At 48.4% G+C, this 9,448-nt stretch overlaps 1 pseudogene; it reads right to left on the bottom strand.

Annotated features, from left to right (window-relative positions):
• Positions 1-1,258: 1,258 nt before the first annotated feature.
• LOC147983993 (aspartyl protease AED3 pseudogene) lies at positions 1,259-2,957 on the bottom strand (annotated as a pseudogene).
• Between the last annotated feature and the right edge of the window lie 6,491 nt (positions 2,958-9,448).

The raw sequence follows: 9,448 nt of genomic DNA on the forward strand, positions 1-9,448 counted from the left end.
ACCAAACCACGTCTCGACATGGCCGCCACCACGCCCGCGCTTTGGCCGTCGATCGAAGGTTTGGCCGTCGCCGTCTTTGCCGGTTGCAGAGGAGAGACGACCGCCGGCGACGTACCACGGCGGCCTCGACAGCTTCCGACGAGAACTCCAGAGCGGCCAGTAGCCGGCCGGCAACCACCCCTGCTGCGTCGAGGTGATCATCGCGGCCTCTTCGCCACCACGACCGCAAGGTGTTCGGCATTTTTCCCACAAAGGTATGGACAATGGAGACGAGTTTTTCTTCCATCACTTTCTTTGTTCATCGGATGATTCGTCGTCGGATGATGAAGATCTCGTGGTGGCTGCACTGGTCGTTCACGACCACATCCGACGGCAGCTTCCTCGGTATAGGGGGTCAGTCCCTGGCCGTGCTCTCAATCTAAACCGCAACAGGGAGAGAGGTCATGCCCTGCTCTATGCCGATTACTTTGCCAACACCCCGTTCTTCAAGCCGGATAAATTCCGTCGCCGTTTTCGAATGGCAAGGCATGTGTTCAATCGTATCCGAGAGGGAGTGGTTGCTCATGACCCATACTTCGAGTGCAAGACGGATGCCCTTGGCAAGCTTGGATTCTCCTCTTACCAGAAATGCACCGCGGCCAGTCTTCGCAAGGCTTGCAAAAGGCCACTCCCCACCTGTCAACTTTGAGATCAACGGCCACCAGTACAACAAGGGATACTATCTATAAGATGGTATATATCCTCGGTGGTCAACTTTTGTGAAGACAATCTCGAAACCCCAAGGTGAGAAGAGAAAGAGATTTGCCCAAATGCAAGAGAGTGTTAGAAAGGATGTGGAACGTGCTTTTGGTGTGCTTCAATCCCGGTGGGGTATCGTTCGAAACCCTGCACTGTCATGGGATGAAAGGAAGCTTTGGGAGGTGATGACTGCTTGTGTGATCATACACAACATGATCGTCGAGGACGAGCGTGATGAGAGTATCTTCGACTAAGGATTTGATTATCAAGGTGAAAATATTGAGCCCCTGCACCTTGGGAGGTGATGACTGCTTGTGTGATCATGCACAACATGATCGTCGAGAACGAGCTTGATGAGTGTATCTTCGACCAAGGATTTGATTATCAAGGTGAAAATATTGAGCCCCTGCATCAAGACCCGCCATATTTGAACAGTTTGCCCAATTCCACCGTGAGATGCGTGATTGGCACACTTATTTGAAGCTTCAAAATGCCTTGGTAGAGCATGTGTGGGATCACATTGACAACCAATAGATGTATTGGTCCATTTATTGTTCAGTGTAGACAATTTCGATCTGGTTGTAAAACTATTTTAATTTTTGGACAAACATTTGGATTGTAAAACTAGTTTTGATGAAAATATGTGCATTTTTCGTCGCGATGGACAGGATGAGGCCGCACGCTGGACGCACGGCCACCGCGTCCCAGATCACGTCCGGACACGATTCCATTGTTCTACCTAAACGGACAGAATCCGGATAAAAATGGACGTCCGTTTGGTGTGGTCGCGTGGTGGAGTTGGCCTAATCAAGCCGCGGTGCGCTGCTCGCGGGCGAAGCAGACGCGTCCGTTGGGCACGTCGAACAGGACGCGATGGTTCTGCTGCTGCATGCTCGCGATGACGTTGAGCACCGTGTTCACGCCGTCGGGGGCCGCCGCCATCGCCAGGCAGCTGGTGGTGCCGTACGTGCTGTGGATCACCAGGTTGTCCGCGGGCAGCGTCACCTGCATGCCGGTGAACATGAACGTGACCGGCGGCCACTTCACCGTCGTGTTGTAGCACGTGTCGAACCCGCCGAGGGAGGAGAGCGGGGCGCCGCGGATGCGGTGGCGGACCTTGTCGCGCACCGCCACGTACGCCGGCGCCACCAGCCGGGTGAACATCGTCCCGGAGTCGAGCACCGTGCCGGCGCCGGTCGCCGGGTCGAACGCCAGCGCGGCGGGCGGGATCGGCACTACCTTCTTGCCCACGCGGATGCCGGTCATGCCCACGTAGTAGAGCGAGGAGCGGTGCGGGTTGACGAGCAGCGGCGTCGTCTTGATGCGCAGCGGCTGGCCCTTGCGGCCGAGCCTGAGCGTGCCGGAGAAGTTGAGGGACTTGAAGCTCGGGAGGCAGTAGGAGAAGGTGCCCTCGTACATGTCCTTGGTCTAGGACAGGAACGACAGCGGCCCGCGGCCGAGCCCGAGGAGGCCCTGCGGCGGCGCCGCCGTGCCGGTGGCCTTCTGGAGACATCCGAAGGTGTAGCTCTTCACGACGTCGTTGGCGACGGCGAGGGAGTCCTGGGACAGCGCGGCCTCGAGCGAGGAGTCGGCGTAGGTGAGGCTGAACCCGCAGGACTTGGTGTTGAGCGAGCAGGACGGGTTCGGCGCCCGCGAGCACGCCGGCGAGCCGCACGGCACGGCGCGGTACGACTTAGACGCGGCTGGTTTGAAGGGGGTGGTGGTCGGGCAGCCCGCGCAGCCGGAGCAGGGGATCCACGCGGCGTCGTTGCTGGTGTCGACGGCGAGGAGGAGCTGCTGCGGCGGGGTGCCGAGGCGCGCACGCACCACATACGACGGCGTCTGCAGCAGCTGCCGCCCGGACGCGACCGGCGCGTACGCGCGCCGGGCCACGGCGAGGGAGTCGAGGCAGCCGCGACGCGTCCCGGGAGGACTGGTCCGCGAGGAACCCCGCCCACGACGGCGCTGCGGCCGCGTTTCCCAGCGGTGAGCATGGTCCGAACGCGTGCGACACCTGCAGCGTCGCCCCCGCGTCCGGCGGCGTCGCCGGGCACGATTCCTCCGCTCCCGCTGCGCCAGCCGCAGCTAGAAGAGTCACCAACACCGACAAAACAACCCTGCGGAGGAACCCACCCGCCATTTTCGCCGTACCGAGCGAGCTAGCTAGACTTGAAGCGTGGCGGTGAGGTGCAGAGCGCGCAGCATCGACACGGTGGATATATAGCGCGAGCGGGCAGCGGGGCACGTGAGCGGTGACGCGCGGGAAGCTACACTACATCTACATACCCCGTGGCCAATGGCGCGCCCGTGAGGTTTCGCGCTGGACGCATTCGCGGGTGGCCATGCTCTCACTCACGACCGGACCCAGTACGACACCACTACTCACCGCAGCGTGCGCCTGCGGCAGCTCGTGATCTCAGTGTGCAGCCCCGGCCAATGGGCGCGGCCCACGCACGCCAGGCGCGTTGGATTCCGTGCGCGCCCACTGCCGACGAGCCCTGTGTCTTGGCCTGCTCGTCGCAGGGGAGGCTTGGCTCTGCATGGCGGTGCCCACGGGGGCGGCGTACGTCCCCCATGGACATGACCGAGAGCCTCGAATATCCAAGGACCAAGGGAGACGATGCCACTGGCCAGTGGGTGTCGGTGCGCGTCGGCATGAGTTCTTGGACCCGGTTTACGTGCCGCTTGCTTGCGGACGAGACGGTTTGCACCTTGGAGGTTGCGCACGCACATGTGATATCCCCTCCGTACGAAGGAGATGCCGATCGAATAAGAATGGGATAGCGCGCGCGGCAACAGCCTCGGTTGGCGACAGGACTGGTGGATTCTCTTGCTGTCAGTCTGTCACGACTCACGAGAGTTCACCAAGGCGGCCGCGAGTTCACCGGCGTCACCGACGAGGCGCCCGTGTCGGTCGGTCGCCCGAGAGACACTTGACGCCAGCGCGTGCAGGGCAGGAGCATGTGCCGAGAGCGGATGTCTGAGCTGTGACTCGCGAGCTCTATCGTGTTTTTGGGCTCGGGGCTAGGGCGCGCCATGTCTACTTCTGGTTGTTCCGGGCATCGCCAGGCATGCTCTCGGCGCCCGTCGTGCGCGAACCTCCTTTTACCGGATACTGTACCTACCGGCAAACCATCTGCCACTCAAATGCGAAGTGATTCGTGCTATAGGGAGGTCCACAGACAATGTATAGAAGTGTATACTGAGAGTCTATCTCTTGTATCTTTATTAATAGTCAAATCAATGTCAGATGAAAGGGGCCCATTTCAGCAATATAGTTATACTTGACGCATGCATGATCCGTTCTCTCTCCTCATTCTCATGTACTGAAGATGCATCACATGTTAGACTAATTCATGCCCTTTATTTTCTCTTTGGCAATTTCATTCATTCATATATTTTAAACTACAACTTGATTTTTAAAACTTTTTATATATTCGAACTTTTGATGCCAAGACCTTCAGAAAAAGTTCAACCTTGAATACATTCAAACATCTTTTAATTTCAACATTTCAAATGAGTGAAACATGTTTTGTGGAATACACGAAAAGTATTTGAGTGAAACCAAAATTTTCAAATGAGTACATTCTGTTTTCATGCATATGAAACAAATTTCATTGTGAAATATTTTTAACTTGTTATTTAGAAAATGTGAAACTAGTTATTTCAAAACATGTGAGACGGATTATTTCAATTTTTTTAATAAATGAGTGAAATCTATTTCATGAAGCGAGTGAAAATGGTTTTTCATTTCATTTAAATTTCACTTATTTCAAGTTAAAATTTATATTTCAAACATTTGAAACTAACTTTTGAGATGATTGAAATACATTTGAATATATTTCGTAAATACAAAGTGGAATTAGTTTTTGAGATATTTTTTGTAATGAGTGAAATCGGTTTTATGAAATGGGTTATATCAATTAACTGAAATATGTTTTTTGAATTCAATGATACCAATCTTATGAATTGAATGAAATCGTTGTTTGAATGAGTGAAATCGTTTTTGAAATGAGTGAAATATAATTTTTGAAATGAGCGTAATCTGTTTTATGAAGCGGGCGATTTTTTTCTTTTCAATTGAGTGAAATCGGTTTTTTTGAAATAATTGAAATGCGTTATTTGAAACAAGTGACATCAAATGAGTGAAGTTAGTTTTATGAAATAATTTAAGTTCATTTTTGTGACATATACCAGCTTCTTGAAACAAGAATATTTTTATTTTCAAATGAGTGAAATTAGCTTTTCAAATTATTGAAACATGTATTTCTTTCAATTGAAACGACTCAAATCAGTTGTATCAAATGAGTGAAATGTGTTGTTAGATTCAATGAGTGAAATCAGTTTTCTGAAATGTTTGAAATAAATTTTTGAATGAGTGATATCCATCATTTTGAATGGGCCTAAATCTATCTTTTGAAAATGAGTGAAATATGTTTATTCAAATGATTGAAAATGAGCGAAACACTTGAAAAAACTAGAGAAAATGTTGTCCTATCAATATATCCGTATCTCTTTGAGTTCCATATTCCAGTTTATGAAAATGAGTGAAACACTAGGAAAAACTTCTATGACATAGTGAAACAATATAATGTTTTATGAAAGTGATTTCAAACAAAATTGAAATACATAAAATAAAATATATTTCAAACATATCCAAAATTGATCTTGTTCTGAAGGTCTTGTCACCACGAATTCAAATATATAAAAACTTTCAATAATAGACATTTGGTTCAAAATATATGAATCATTAAAAATATGAGGAAAAAAAATAAAAGCATGTCATATGTATGGCTTGAGAGAATGCATCCATGCATGCACCGTTATCTCCCCTCTAACTCTCTCTCTCTCTCTCTCTTCTGTAAAGCTGACAATATCTGACACCAGTACATGTATTGCTATGTCCAATCTAATATCTGAAAATAGAGTATAAGATATGCACAGATCTTGACAAAAGTGATGGATGGTGGATTGGCTACCGGTACATACCAGCACCGGTAAAATAACTTAGTCGGCCCGTCATGTCCCTAGCGTGTAAATGTATGCACGCCATGGTCCTCACTGTGTGCACCACCCCGAGGTCGAATGGATCGATCCAGTGACCATGCCTGTATGTCGGGGTGGCAGTTCACTTGGGCTAATAACCGTTCTGTGCCGACGTATGAGAAGCTCGATAGGGTACTCATGGATACCGAATGAGAGCTTAAATTTCCTATGGTAACCATGCGAGCCCTAGAGCGAATCGAGGCATTATCGGATCATGCACCAATCATTCTTGATTCTAATTCTACGCGTCATTCTGCCCGTCGCCCTTTCAAATTTGAATTGGCATGGTTGCATCAGGATGGTTTTGTGGACATAATAAAGAGTGTTTGTGAGAGGCCCACCGTTGGTCGTACACCGATTCAGAGATGGAATTATAAAATAAGGGCCATGAGGCAACACCTCTCTAGATGGGCTAAACACACCATTGGATTGTATAAAAAAGAAAAGCAGCGCCTCTGTACCATCATTGATGACCTCGACAAAATTGTAGAGACACGTACCTTATCTCACAAGAGATTGAATTGAAAAATCAATCTAATGATAAGGTTGCCCGTCTATTGCGCGAAGAGGAGATCAAATACTACCAGAGGTCCAAAGCTGACTTCATCCTAATGGGAGATAGTAATAAAAAATACTTCCAATTGGTCGCCAATGGTCGACATAGGAAGAAATGTATTCATAGTCTCCAACAGGATGAGGGGCGGATCGAAGGTCAGGAGGAGCTCAAAAAGTATATCACCAGCTACTACAAATCTCTTTTTGGGGCGCCAGATGAAGGGAATGTCACCCTTGACGAGGCCCGAATAGATGATATTTCACAAGTCACGGTGGAAGAGAACAATATCCTCACGACACCTTTCTCGGAAGAGGAGGTGAGAGCGGCAGTGTTCCAAATGGAACACAACAAAGCTCCAGGCCCTGATGGTTTTCCCGCAGAATTTTATTAGAATTTCTGGGATATCATCAAGGTTGACCTTCTGGAGTTGTTTAAGTGTCTTCATGCCGATCAACTTGACCTATTTAGGCTAAATTTTGGTGAGATTGTTTTGTTGCCGAAAATTAAGGAGGCCGAACGGATCCAACAGTTCAGACCCATATGCCTCCTTAATGTCAGCTTCAAGATTTTCACCAAAGTAGCTACGAATAGGTTAAACTCGATAGTTGACCATGTTGTCCGGCCATCTCAAACGGCCTTCATGCAAGGAAGGAATATACTAGATGGTGTAGTTATCCTTCATGAGACCGTCCATGAGATGCACCGAAAAAACATGAGTGGAGTGGTATTCAAAATTGACTTTGAAAAAGCCTATTACAAGGTCAAGTGGTCTTTTCTCCAACAGGCCCTAAGGATGAAAGGTTTCTCTGATAAATGGTGCAAGTGGATCCAAATTTTTTTAACTGGAGGTAGTGTGGCCATCAAAGTCAATGATGATGTAGGTCATTACTTTCAGACAAAAAAGGATTACGACAGGGTGACCCCATGTCCCCAATGTTATTTAACATTGTTGCTGACATGCTGGCTATTCTGATTGAGCGCGCCAAGCAGGATGGACAAATTGTGGGAGTAGTGCCACACCTTGTGGATGGTGACCTCTCTATTTTGCAATATGCCGATGACACGATTCTTTTTATGGAACATGACCTAGACAAAGCTCGAAATCTGAAGCTATTGCTTTCAGCGTTTGAGAAAATGTCGGGCCTCAAAATTAACTTTCATAAAAGCGAATTGTTCTGCTTTGGAGAAGCCGTTGAGGCAGCGGCTGATTATGCTGACCTGTTTGGTTGCGCACTTGGCCAATTCCCGATTAAATATCTGGGAATACCAGTACATTATCGGCGTCTCACCATTGCGGAGTGGAAGCATGTGAAGGAGCGTCTAGAGAAACAGTTGAGCAGTTAGAAAGGAAAACTACTCTCAGTTGGTGGTCGGCTGGTTTTGATCAACTCCATCCTCACAAATATGGTTCTCTATATGCTTTCTTTCTTCCAACTCCCAAAAGGGGTCCTGCAAAGACTGGACTACTTTAGATCCAGATTCTTTTGGCAAGGAGATGGTGAAAAGAAAAAATACAGGCTGGCTAAATGGAGCGTGGTTTGGCCTAAAGACCAAGGTGGCCTTGGAATTCATGACCTGTAGGTCAAGAATGAGGCCCTTCTCAGTAAATGGTTATTTAAACTTCTTACCGAGGATGGTGTTTGGCAAACCATGTTGCGCAACAAGTATCTAGACCAAAAGGCGGTATCCCAGGCATATTGGAAACCTGGCGACTCGCATTTTTGGGCTGGCCTAATGGCGGCAAAGAAACATCTCTTTTGCTTTGGGTCTTTCACGATAAAGGACGGGTCGGAGATTCATTTCTGGGAAGACATCTGTCGAGGCAATGCCAGTCTCAGAGAACAATATCCAGCCTTATATAACATCGCTCGCGATAAGAATAATACTATTGCACACGTGCTCGGTTCTTCCCCGCCGAATATTTCGTTCAGGCGGGATTTGATTGGCCCCCGGCTTGTGTCATGGCATAATCTTTTATCCCGGCGGGATTCGATTAACCTGACACAAGGTCGGGATGTGTTTCGCTGGAACCTTACTACATCAGGGTCTTTCACATTGGACTCTATGTACCATGCACTCACGCATTCCGAGGTACCAGCGAGTAATAATAAGAAAATTTGGAAGTCTAAAATTCCACTAAAAGTGAAAATCTTCATGTGGTATCTCCGTAGGGGAGTTGTGTTAACCAAAGACAACCTCACACGGCGCAACTGGCGAGGGAGTAAGAAGTGTTCTTTTTGTACTCATGACGAGACAATCAAACACCTCTTTTCCCGATGCAAGTTTGCACGTTCTATGTGGTCAGTCATCCAAATAGCGTCAAATTTGTATCCGCCCACAAGTGTTGCCAATATTTTTGGTCATTGGTTGGACGGTATTACAAATAGGTTCAAAACGCTAATAAGGGTGGGAGCGTATGCCTTAATTTGGTCGCTTTGGCTATGTAGAAATGATTTGGTTTTTAATGACAAAAATGCTTCTCCTCTACAGGTTATTTTTCGGTGTACGCACTCGCTACGTACGTGGTCTATACTACAACGGCTGGAGTACCAACCGCTGTTCATGACGGTGTGTACGCGATTGGAGCAGGTGGCTACGGAGGTTTTTTCCCAACATGGGTGGCAGCATAACCTACGGATCGAGCCACCACCTTCTTCGACATAGGCATGGTGTCAGTCTAAAAGACTCTACTGTTGCCGGTTTGTCGATTTTTATTTCATGATTTTTGTCAGACTTTTGAATTTGGCTGTGTGCATTTTAGTTATGCAGAGGCTGGGTGTTACTCATAATGCTTTGTATCCGCTTGATGCTACATTTTGAGATAATAAAGTCGTCCTTTATGAGAAAAAAGTGACCACGCGATGACATGGAGAGAGCTGGCAATGGCATGAATGGTTGCGCGCCCACGCGATGACGTTACTGGAATTCCTGACACAAGGTAGCCTCCTAGACGCTAAATTCCCACAATAATTCCCTTGCATCGGAATGTAGCGTTTCTTCTCAGGATCATGTTCGAGCGGAGGCTGGTCGGCAGAGGCTGGTTGGTCTAGCATACGAGCGACTGGTCGAGTACAGTGCATGCTAACCAGCGGGTACACGCAATGCTAA

Source organism: Triticum urartu, chromosome 2A (genome assembly GCF_056163025.1).
Source record: "Triticum urartu cultivar PI428250 chromosome 2A, HENAU_Tu73, whole genome shotgun sequence".
NCBI classification, from domain to species: domain Eukaryota; kingdom Viridiplantae; phylum Streptophyta; class Magnoliopsida; order Poales; family Poaceae; genus Triticum; species Triticum urartu.